We start from the raw sequence: 12,777 nt of genomic DNA on the forward strand, positions 1-12,777 counted from the left end.
GTGACAAACCAAATCCCTTCAAACTTCTAGTCCTGAAAATATCATACAAAGGTATCTCACTTTAAGGACTCTTTATCTTGTTATTTCATGCTCTCATTATTTATTGCAAAAGATAAACAGATATATAGATTTGCATTTGCACAGTTTGCTGTCTTGTATGCTCCACTTGATCGTTCATTGATCCTGCTTACAGTTACTATTTTATAGATTTGCTGAGTATCTCGGGGGGTCTATGTGGTGACTTGTATGTACTCTGATAATAAATCTTACTTTGAACTTTCAAATGCACCACCCTCTCAGACAACAAGTTTCCAGATTCCAACCACCCCCTGTGGGATGAAGTTCACTCTCAGGCCCCACTAACCCTCGTTCCTAAACTCTGGTTTGAACTCGACTGTCCACTGGGTAAACAATGACCTTGTCCACGCTACCTGGGCCCCTCTCTCCCATTTATGATCACCATTACCCTCCCAAAGAAAACAGATCTAACCTGACCCGTCACTGGATTTCTCTCAGTTGTCGGGAAATGGAGGCAAAACCCAACATCTTGAAAATTGAAGAGAAACACTTATAGAAGACGTTAAGTGATTTCCTCCGAACAGAAATATCAAATATTTGCATTTTTATGATGAGAGAGTTAGTTTAAAGGAGATTTTCTTTCACACAGAGGCTGGTGGTTTTCCCCGGAACGAGCTGCTTCTCATGGTGGTGGAAGCAGATCCGGTGCAGTTTAAGAGCGTTTTAAATAAGAACATGACCGGGTATGAAGAGATAGGGATCGTGTGGAGGAGAAGGGATTTAATTTAATTTGGCATAACGTTTTGTACGCAGACATCCCACCTCTCCCGGAAGTTCCGGGAGTCTCCCGCATATTGATTGCGGCTCCCTGACGCCCAAAATTATATACAATATCCAGGAAATCGATTTTTTTGAGAGGGAGAGAGAGTGTTGCAAGGACGTGGCTGGGGGCGAACGCAAGTACAGGACACAGATGCTGAGGCAGAGTCGTTAGGCATAGCACCACTGCGAATGGGGAGCCGATATCCGGGAGACGATGCAAAGCTCAGAACTAACAGTTCTCAGGAATAGGAAACAAGGTCTACTCTCACAAGGGTTGACTAACGAACTGGTGGCTTCTTGCTGTGGTCACAGGGTTTTTATCTTGCCGTTTCTGATGGGAAGCAGGTGCGTGTAGTTAGTGGAACCTGGGAATGATTGGAATCTAAATGAGGTGATTGAGGCCCAATTCTTGAGGCAAATGGCAAGATAGGGGTTTGCCAGAAGGGACCATGACAGGCAGAGGGAGAGTGAGCATCCTGATTGGTCTCCTCGTGCTAAGAGTGGTCCCCAACCACCGAGGAAACGATATGATTTGGCGATATGAGTCAGCTGCACCTTCCCTCATTCCCTGTCACGCCCACTGTTGAACTTGAATGCATGCGAGGTCATTACCCACGCGTCATCCATGTCAGCGTGGGAAGAAGATCAACTCCTCGAGCTTGCAAATGATGGTGGGCTGAAAAGTTGCAATGATTTTATATGTTCATACGAGGAAAATATGCGCTGTGTGTTTAGTATCCAACCGTTACTTAAAATATTATGATGCTATTGACTTATAATTGACTTATCACTATATTCATGCGACAAAAATATGCGCTGTGTGTTTAATATTAAATTCATTAGATAAGCCCTTTCAGAAACAAAATTCAGAGTGGATTAGCCACTTATAGGTGACATATAGTTGACTTATCACTTATATTCCGGTCGTGATTAACACACACCTTCCCCAGCACCCCCGTCCGCAAGAATATTGTCAATATTAAACTGGTCCACGGTGCAAAAAAGGTTGGGGACCCCTGCTAAGTAGACCTATCAGTTTTCTCTGTGGGTGGGCTTTACAGTCGACCTCAAAAATAATGACAGTGTTGCTCGCTGCACTGTTTGCAACAGTGACTTTTCTATTGCCCAGGGTGGGTTAAAATGTAAAAGACAAGTTCAGGTGAGTTTAACAGGTGTCATTCGTTCATTAGCATAGCTAACATTCTTTAAACTAACTGGCTGGCTGCTAAGGAGCTACTCTATTGATGTCCTACGTGATGAGGCCAAGCTCCCTATAGACTTACTTAAAATTGTAATAGAATAAACATGATAACATAAGTACATATATCAATGTCACATTTCTGCATACACCCAACTTGTTTAACAGATTAGACAAAATCACTAAACAAAGTATTACATACACCCTTGGAGGTCACCGGAGAGCGGTGGGGGGGGGGGGATATGGGGTTGCGGGGGGCGGGGTGCTTTTGCAGGGTGGGATGTCTGTGCACAGGCATTTTGAGCCGAAAGATCAGCTCCTGTGCTGTCCTGTGTTCAGTCTCCTTTCATAACTGAAAAGCTGACCCCCCCCCCAGCAACATCCTGGCTAATCTCCCCTTCACCCTTTCCAGCGCAATCCCGGTCTGCGGGGCCGGGGACGGGGCCGCCTGTTCATTCACCCTGTGGGCCTCAGGCAGCTCCCTGCATTTCCTCAATGAAAACACTGACACCGTGCGGTCGGGTTCGACAACGACCAGTCACTGCAAAACCAATCGTGGCGCACATTTCCTATTTTAGCAAACATGCAGATTAAGGTCTGGGAATTCCCAGCAATAAACTACAGCAGCTAATCAAATAATCTGCTAAGGAGCTATTTTATTGATGTCCTACGTGATGAGGCAAAACTCCCTGTAGACTTGCTTAAAGTTGTAATGGAATAAACATGATAACATAATATTAGTACATATATTAATGTCACATTTCTGCATATACCCAACTTGGTTTACAGATTACACAAAATCACTAAACAAAGTATTACATACACCCTTGGAGGTCGACCGTGGGGGGGAGATATGGGGTTGCGGGGGGCGCAGGGGCGGCGCTAAAGTGATGCTAGCTGGGGCTATAGCCCCAGCAGAAATTGCAATAGCACCACCAAGAAATTAAAACTGCAGCTGCTTTGCTTTCTCTGTATAGTTTTGAATACAGCTTGTTTCTCCAGTTGATCTAGTGAAACAGTGCCCCCAATTACCATAGCAACCACACAGCAATGAAGTTATAAACTGTCAGATCCACTCTACGCTTCTGCTTATTCGTTCGTTGTCAATGTCTTGCCGTTGCTGTCCTCAGATCAGTTAAGCTGATCTAAGATCACTTAAGGTGACGTCAGTGGCTCTCACTCACGCGAGAGATTGATAGTATACATCCAGGTGCAGATCTATGGTCTCACAAGACTAACGGATGCCCCCCACACACGCATTGTGCTTTTACAAGCGAGCATGGGCCTGGCACGTGCATTATTTTGGCTGGCGTGAAAAACAGATCGATTTTTAGTCAGAAAACGTCCTCATCCAGAGGAATCAGTGGTGTCTCAGCCTGAGCCTGTCTTAATTGAAAGTGACATGCAGAAAGAAGTAAGTGGGGATGAGGACGACAGCAGTTCATTGAAGGAGTGTGAGGGCGAAGTAGAGGAAGAAGAAATGGAGCGGGATTCGGAAGAGGACGTGGATGTAGCTGCTCTTAGTGCGAGTGGGAATACTGTTAGCGATGTTAGCCAACACCCTGAGGAAGGACCCTGTCGGCTAGCATTGAAAAAGTACCCTTCGCTGCATGCAACAGTTTGGCAATTAGCAGAGGAGTTTTCTTTGTGGCTGGTTTGACTGTACTCCTGGCTGGAATATTCAATCTCAAAAGATGCTACATTCTGCTTCGCATGCAGGCATTTCCTGTGTGGAGGACATGGGTTCCATTCTGAGTCTATCTTCACTGTCACCGGTTACAGCAACTGGCGGAAAGCTACAACAGCTTTCAAAACCCACCATGTAAGTGCAGCGCATAAGTTTGCTATGGAGGCATGGGCTGAATTCAGATTGAGAAACAAGACGGTTCAAGATTGGGAAATATGCTTGATAAAGGACATGCAAAGACTGTCCAAGAAAATTGTGAGTATATGAGAGCAGTGGTTGTGTCTCTACGCTATACTGCGTGCCAAGGCATTGCCCAGCGAGGACACCGGGAGAATGATGGATCTGGCAATAGGGGAAACTTTGTTGAGTTTCTCAGTGTAATTGAGAAGTTTGATAAGACTGTAGCTAAAAAAAATAGAGGACAATCCTGGAAATGCAAAATCCACCCATCACGATATCCAAAATGAAATTATGTGTATTATGGCAGATACGGTCAGATGTCAATAAGTGCAGAAATCAAGGAGGCTGGATATTTTGCCATCATGGTGGATGAAAGTAAAGACTTGAGCAAAAAGGAGCAAATATCAGTGGTGGTGCGGTATTTGAATAACGAAACAGTGCGTGAAGAATTCTTGCACTTCACCTCAGCAGAAAGGTTGGGTGCAGAGTCGCTTCTTAAAAGCATTGAACAGACACGCGCCCAGTGTGTTATTGATAAGAACACCTACATAGGTCAGTGCTATGACAGTGATGTCCGGGTGCAATAACGGGGTACAAGAGAGGTTCAGGAAAGAGGTCCCGCAGGCATTATATATACACTGCCATGCTCACAGACTTAACCTTGTTTTAGTGGATGTTGTGAGCAATGTACCACAAGCGGGTGAGTTTTTTGAAACTGTGCAGCTGCTTTACAACTTATTTTCAACTCTGTTGCCCATGATCTTTTCATGAAGAGACAGAGAGAACTGGAATCAACTGCACAGCCCGTGGAGTTGAAGAAATTGTCAGACAAACGCTGGGCATGGCAGTATACAGCTTTGTGGGCTATAAGGAAATCACTCCCTGCCATTCTAGCTACACTACAGGATATTACGGGTCAACCAAATTCACGAAGGAAAACGGAGGTCAGAGCTGTAAATGGACTGATTGACGAGCAGTTTGCTTTACTTCTCACTCTATTTGAGGATTTATTCCGAGTCACCAAGTTCATGTCAGCCCAGCTACGATCTCCCAGTTTGGAGCTTTCATCCGCTGTGGACTTGGCTCAGTCTATCATCGATGCACTCTCAGCAAAATGGGGAGAGGAATCATGGAGTGAAATTCAGGCAAGAGCTAGGGACCTGTGCGTCAAGGCCGGTATACAGAGCAGACCACATGAAAGGAGACAGGCCCAGCCACCTCGCCGCCTACATGATTTTTGTTGTTGAGGCCCAAACCGAACGCACACCTGTCACATCCTCTGATGACCTTCGCGAGCACTGTTTCTATCCTGTTATGGACAGACTTCTGACTGAAATGCAAAGACAGTTCTTAATTGTGACTGGTGGTGTTCTGACTGGAGTCTCAGCATTGAGTCCCAAACACAAGTTCTTCCTCGTGAAGAATTGTCTTTGGCCAATTGCCGAATACTATGCAGTGACTGAAGTGAACCTGACTGCAGAGCTACATCAGGTTCAGCGTCTGCTGGAAACAAAACAAAAGCAAAGGCAGACAGTGAATGACACAGTGGAATTTCTAGCTCTAATGAGACCCTACCGCGATGCTTTTATAGATTTATACAAACTGACCTGCATATCACTGACTCTTCCTGTTACATCTGCCTCATGCGAACGGAGTTTCTCTTGCCTCAGACGCGTCAAAAACTACTTAAGGAATAGCAGCGTTGATGCTGGGAACAGCAACTTGGCTCTATTGGCCATAAACAGCCGGAGGACCAAAGCACTTGACATCCAGAAAATCGTTGATGCTTTCGCCACCAATCACAACAACAGACAGATTGTACTTCTCTGAAAACATTAATGGTGAGTGCAGTTGATTTTTTAAAAATTTGGGCCAAGGTTAATTCCGATTATTATTATTATTTTCTACCCCATAGTCCTTATGTTTCCTGCAAATCCTAAAATACTACATTGACTGCTATTAAGCCTACTGGTTTTCCTTAGGCTTCCAAGCGTGATTCTGTTGATTTTTGTTTTAAATTCAATAGCCGAATTAGTTGAGGTATTGCATGGTCAGAGTACGATTTGTCCAACTCCTGGTAAAGCCTTGCTTCTGTTGTTTGCCTGTTTTCACTTTCATAACAGTGTATCTTTTGGCATTGCTGTCTATGTAATGCGAATATCAGTGGGTTCATTTTGTGTTTTTCAGTTGAAAAACACGCATTTGACGCTGATTGCGGGATTGGTGCGTGATTCACGTTGTCCGCTGTTGCTCGGATGCTCTGTTTGTTTTTTTTGTTTGTGCTCCGTGTAGCCCAGGTTGTCTCCGATGCCGTTGACACTGTAACAGTTCACTTCTATATTAGATCTATCAATTGCTGTTGCTTGTGAATATACAGAGGCATTTATAGTAGGCACATAATGCTTGAAACTGACTTTTTAACGCCACGCGTCTGGCCTTGCGAATACATATTACCATACAGTGCATCCCTCAGCACCATCACTGAATAAATCAGACTCTCCGTAGCACCAGCAAGCAAAAAGCTCTGGCGCCGCCACTGTGGGGCGGCGGAGGGGGTGAGCGTTTTTTGCAGGGTGGGATGTCTGTGCACAGGCATTTTGAGCCGAAAGATCCGTTCGTGTGCTGTCCTGTGTTCAGTCTCCCATCATAAGTGAAAAGCTGACCCCCCTGCGACATCCTGGCTAATCTCCCCTGCAGCCTTTCTAGAGCAATCCCGGTCTGCGGGGTCGTCTGTTCATTCACCCTGTGGGCCTCAGGCAGCTCCCTGCATTTCCTCAAGGAAAACACTGACACCGTGCGGTCAGGTTCGGCAACGACCAGTCGCTGCAAAGCCAATCGTGGCGCACATTTCCTTTTTTAGAAAACATGCAGATTAAGGTCTGGGATTTGTCACCAGTAAACTACAGCAGTTAATCAAATAATCTAGATTTGTGGCATTTATGCTAACAGTATTTTAGGAGGAGCACGTGGAATAGTAGGAAATAGATCTTTAGAACATTTGTTTGCCTGAATATTGAGGGGTGTGGGTTAAGCATGCACGTGGATGGCAGAGAAGAAAAAGCATACTTACCTGGCAGGGGAGAGACCGTGATCATTAAGGCGGTTCTCCCAGGACGAGGCTATCCCATTGCACTTCGGGTGTGCTGACGCCTGCGATGTCCCCAAATGCGGGATACTCGACTGCAAAATTTGTGGTAGTGGGGGACTGCGTTCGCGCTCTCCCCTGATTTCTAATCTAAAGACAGAGATTCCCCTGTTAAGAGTTTTCTGCAAGTTGTGTACAGTCTTCCAGTACTCAGTGCGTGTATTGACGACCGATGGTTCACTTCGTACGTCTCGCTGCTTCCAGACCCACTCCCTTGTAAGGTTACAAAAATACTGGGGGCCCTGCTGATGGGTCTCGGCGGCGACTTACCTTCTCCCATCCGTTTTCTCCAAACAAAATACACTTGAGAAAATTATTTACGACAAACCATTCAATAACTCTGAATTCATGACTATTTCATTCTGTACAGTTTTCAAATTTTACTCACTCACGTGGCACTCTGCTACTTCATCTTCTATAACACAACTGTAGTTGAGGGGTATATTCCGCGCCACCCAACCACTCCCACTCGCAGCGGAGAAGAACCCGAAAGAAACATTCATCGGATATTTTTTCCAACTTTCAGACCCAAGGCGATATTTCCTCCCTTAATATCCACATCCAGGAATCATAATCTCAAGATTACAACTCCTTCGGGACAGAGTTGAAAACTCCAGATCAAGGGTCTGTCTAATCCGAAACGTCGACTGTCCGTTTCCCTCTGCAGATGATGACTTCAGCCGGCACTTAACGTATGTTGGTGCCGATCATAGCATCTTTTGTCCCTTGGAGTATTTTTTCCACCCCGTATTCAATCCTCCATGTTCGATTGTAGAGGGCAGAGGAAGTTCACTATTTAAGGAAGATAGTTTTAAATGCCACAGGCGCCAATCAACACGGCGTTAATGCAGGAATATCTCACTGTGGTAAAATAGTTTAACTTGGTCCTCGGGCCAAGAGATAAAGTCCATGAGCAGGGTACTTGTTGCCAGTGGATTTGATGAGTTTCTGCTTACAGTCTGCTGTTGGTCCACTGTTCATTTCCCAACATAGATACTGCCTGACTTTCAAGGAGGAGGTACAGGAGCCAGAAGACACACACCCAACTTTTCAGGAACAACTTCTTCATCCCTGCCATCAGAATTCTGACCTCAAGCCTACTAACTCACAATATTTTGCCGCCATTCTGCAATAATTATTTCATTTATTTTATATGTATTTCTTATCGTATTTTATACAAAGTTTTAAAAATTATAATGTATTGCAATGTTCTGCTGCCACAAAACAAAAAATTCACAACATATATCGGTGGTATAAATAAAGTGTATCTAGAGTTGGTGGTATCACTCCAGTGCCTTGAAGACCTGCTGCAGGTTGTCCTTGGCTGATAAAGTTCCTTTACATCCTGACGTGATACAATGTTGGTGATGCACAGAAACGCCAACAATTGTGTGGAATGCAGCTGGGAAATGGCCCTTCCACCCAACTTGTCCAAGCCCCACACAGCATCCTCCCGGCTAGTCCCAGTTGCCCGCAACCTGTCAATCACCTCCCCTCCATGTACCTGTCCAAACCCACACCTCAAAACTCAGCCTGCTGCCAATACCAATCGTCATTCCCAGCATATGGGATTCTCTCCCAAGGCATTGAATTAAGCTGTTTTTGGGGACATTGCAGGAGCTACTGGCGAAGGGCAACATCACTAGATCTGTCAACTTTGGGGACTGGTCACCTTCTTGAAGAACCAAAAGCCTTCTGGGAAAGTAATGCCAAACTGCACCTGTGAGAGTGTGGAAGTGTTGACAAAAGAGATCCAGAAAGAAGGTGTGCTGGAAATTAGATATCCCTGGGAAAGGGAGGAAGAGGAGGGAACATTTATTGAGATACAGTGATACAACAAAATGGCAAGTTTTCTTTCTCTGATGATGAAATATAATTACACCCAATTTTTAAAAAATTTAAAGATTTATTAAAAACATGTTACAAGATAACTAAAACTGTACAAAGTTTACATTCCAAAACAGATGACATTAAAAAAAAATAAAGCAACCCAATACAGAAAACCAGATCAAAGGAATTGAATAGACCCAGTTACCAGTGTTTACAATTAGTACATCACAGCCAGATTCAGGACATTGACATGACCCCGTGGTGTTACAGTGAAGACTATTCCCAAGTGCCAACATCAGCATCAGACCCACTGAAGTGTCGAGAGAGCTCAAACCGTGCAAGCCCCAGACAGTCACATTTACAGTCTTTTAATCCACCTCCTCAATAGCTGGTCCGGCAGAACTGGCAGTCCCAGCCTGTGCCCTGCACGATTCCCCTGTGGCTGCTCCTTGGTACAGTTTAGCAATGATGGGATTGCTGAGTTCTTCCAGCTCTTTCTGCTTGTGCTCAAACTCCTCCTTCTCTGCCATCTGATTCTTCTCCAGCCAGGATATTGTCTGGTTCCACAGGACAATGACTTTTCTCTTGTCCTCAGCACTGATCTTTCCGGCCATCTTCTCATCCTCCACAGAGCCCTTCATGTTGAAGCCAGGAAGTTCTTGGCTGCAATCTTCTGCCGCTGCATTTCATCCTCATTCTTGTACTTCTCTGCATCTTGCACCATCCTGTCAATTTCCACCTTACTCAGCCTGCCCTTGTCGTTGGTGATGGTGATCTTGTTTGTTTTCCCGGTGCTCTTGTCAACAGCAGAGACACTGAGAATGCCATTGGCGTCAATATCGAAGGTCACCTCAATCTGGGGTACGCCACGAAGAGCGGGAGGGATGCCACTCAACTCAAACTTGCCCAGAAGGTTGTTGTCCTTGGTCATGGCTCTCTCGCCTTCAAACACCTGAATAAAGACACCAGGCTGGTTATCAGAGTAGGTGCTGAAGATCTGGGTCTGCTTGGTGAGGATGGTGGTGTTACGCTTGATAAGGGTGGTCATGACTCCACCTGCCGTCTCCAGCCCCAATGACAGAGCAGCAACATCTAGGAGTAGCAGATCCTGAACATTCTCCGACTTGTCGCCCATCAGAATGGCCGCCTGGACAGCTGCTCCATAGGCCACGGCCTCATCGGGGTTGATGCTCTTGTTTAGCTCCCTACCGTTGAAGAAATCTTGCAGCAGCTTCTGGATCTTGGGGATTCGGGTGGAGCCGCCGACCAGGACAATTTCATGGATCTGGGATTTGTCCGGCTTGGCATCTCTCAGGGCTTTCTCCACTGGCTCCAGAGTGCCCCTGAACAGGTCAGAGTTCAGCTCCTCAAAGCGAGCCCTTGTGATAGAGGTGTAGAAATCAACACCCTCAAACAGAGAGTCAATCTCAATACTGGCTTGGGTGCTGGAAGACAGCGTTCTCTTTGCTCTGTCACAGGCTGTCCGCAGCCTCCTCACCGCTCTCTTGTTCTGGCTGATGTCTTTCTTGTATTTCAGCTTGAACTCCTCACTGAAATGATTGACCATGCGGTTGTCAAAGTCTTCTCCTCCCAGGTGGGTATCACCAGCTGTTGATTTCACTTCAAAGATACCGTCATCGATGGAGAGAATGGACACATCGAAGGTGCCACCACCCAGGTCAAAGATGAGAACATTACGCTCCCCTTTGCCTTTCTTGTCCAGACCATAGGCAATGGCAGCTGCTGTTGGCTCATTGATGACACGCAGGACATTGAGACCAGCTATCACACCAGCATCTTTGGTTGCCTGGCGTTGGGAGTCATTGAAGTAAGCAGGAACAGTGATGACAGCATTGGTGACTCTGCAGCCAAGGTAAGCCTCAGCAATTTCCTTCATCTTGGTCAGCACCATGGAGGAGATTTCCTCTGGGTAAAAGGTTATCCGTAACGCAGCGATGTTAGTGTTGTCAGATTCTCCCAGACTCTGCACCAGATCTACCTCGCCACCTCCAGAATTTTCGCAAAGTCCCAGCGGCTTGCGGGCTCTCAGCGATACTCCCCGTGTAGTGTCGGTTATGAAACAAACATCAAGTGTGTATGTGGTGTGGGGATAATATTGTTTTTCAGATTTATGTAACGACAATTTACGATGGAAATCATTTATTTTATTTGTTAATGGGATTGAAATTAACCCGATGACTTTTTAGTGACTTTCTATCGAGGTTGACAGCGCTGAACTCCGCCTCACCTCTGACCGGGAGCCTTTCTCTTTCTTTAGCCGTGGATTGGCCAGAATACAGCATGATATTGTAAGATTGAGTGGCGATCTTAGATATTTGGCGACAGTGCGGAAAGTAATTAATTAAGGTAAAACCAGCATGAACATTTAAAAAATGGTGTAAAAGCCGGCTGAGATTAATCAGCCAGAGCATTAATTTTATTTTATAACAATTTCATGGCTGTGGTGTCGGAAAGCTTTACTGTTTAATTTGGCTCAATGCTGAGATGTAGTCCTGGAGGATACAGAAGACTTGTGGAGGTTGTGGATGATGTCTGTATTAGTGATATTGCCCTAATATGTTGACCCGCTGCTGGAGGTTCCCTTGGGCCAGAGGTGTAAGGTGCTAGGATCAGCTCCAGATCAGAATCGGGTTTGTCACAGACGGACACTCAGTGACCACTTTACTAGGTACAGCTGTGTGTCTGCTGGTTAATGCAAACAACTAAACAGCCAATCATGTGGCAGCAGCTCAGTGCATAATTGCATGCAGACATGGTCAAGTTGTTGTCCAGACCAAACATTGGATTGAGGAAGAAATGTGATTTTTACTGTGGAATGCCTGTTGGTGCCAGACAGGGTGGTTTGAGTATCTCAGAAACTAATGATCTCTGGGATGTTCGTTCACAATATTCGCTAAGGTTTACAGAGAATGGTGTGTAAAACAAAAACCATGCAGTGAGCAAAAATGCCTCGTTGTTGAGAGTGGTCGGAGGAGAACGGTCAGACTGGTTCTGGACGACAGGAAGGTGACAGTAACTCAAGTAACCATGTGGTACAACAGTGGTGTGCAGAAGAGCGTCTGAATGAACAGCATGGAGAACATTCAAATGGACCTGCTAGAGCACAGACGCACTCTAAGACAATACTTTATTACAGTAAGCATATATATATGCATATTAAACAGTTAAATTACGATAAGTACTACAGTATAAAAGCACAAATTTTAAAAAAAGCAGTGAGGTAGTGTTCATAGCTTGTTGATCAGGACTGTGGGAATGGTGGTGTTAAATATTGATGGTGACAACAAACAGCATCCTGTCCAGGTGGTCTAAGGCCGTGTGAAGAGCGGGTTCATTTGAAGTGGAATGGCTTAATGAAACAATTGAAAAAGCTGCACTGAAAGCCTGAGAGTTTGGAACGTTCAGCTATGAGAAATATTTATGTAGAATGCAGAAAATGGTGTTACCTGTGTGGGTTGTCACAGATGCAAGAGTTGCTGGAGAATTTACAAGTGGAAAGAAGTGGAGTGATATTTGGAAACTTGTCTTTTTGAAACGTCATTTAGCAAGCAAATCACATATGGATGGTGTACAAAAGCTTCGGTAAGAAAATCCTTCATTACTCGCTACAGGCCCTACCTGTGTTTTGTGAGGGGGCAGATGAAGGAGAGCGAAAACGATCAAATCCAGAGGAGAGCAAGTTCTTATTGACAGCATTTTGTTGGCTATTGAAATGAATCCCTGCATACATTCAGTTCAACACACTGATGAACAAATGGAAAAGTGTGTCCAAACCCCGGACAGCTGGAGAAGCAAAAATTACGTGTTTGCATTTCTTGACGTTATCAAAGTTCAAAGTAAGATTTCTTCTCAGAGTACATACGTGTCACCACATAC

At 45.1% G+C, this 12,777-nt stretch overlaps 1 non-coding gene and 1 pseudogene across 1 annotated transcript; one reads left to right on the forward strand and one right to left on the reverse strand.

Annotated features, from left to right (window-relative positions):
• Positions 1–6,967: 6,967 nt before the first annotated feature.
• Positions 6,968–7,131, forward strand: LOC140198501 (U1 spliceosomal RNA). The gene has a single exon (XR_011886169.1). It is a non-coding gene; the product is annotated as a U1 spliceosomal RNA (small nuclear RNA).
• A 1,933-nt stretch (positions 7,132–9,064) lies between these two features.
• LOC140197437 (heat shock 70 kDa protein 1B-like) lies at positions 9,065–10,800 on the reverse strand (annotated as a pseudogene).
• Positions 10,801–12,777: the final 1,977 nt, after the last annotated feature.

Source organism: Mobula birostris, chromosome 5 (assembly GCF_030028105.1).
Source record: "Mobula birostris isolate sMobBir1 chromosome 5, sMobBir1.hap1, whole genome shotgun sequence".
In the NCBI taxonomy this organism is placed as follows: Eukaryota; Metazoa; Chordata; class Chondrichthyes; order Myliobatiformes; family Myliobatidae; genus Mobula; species Mobula birostris.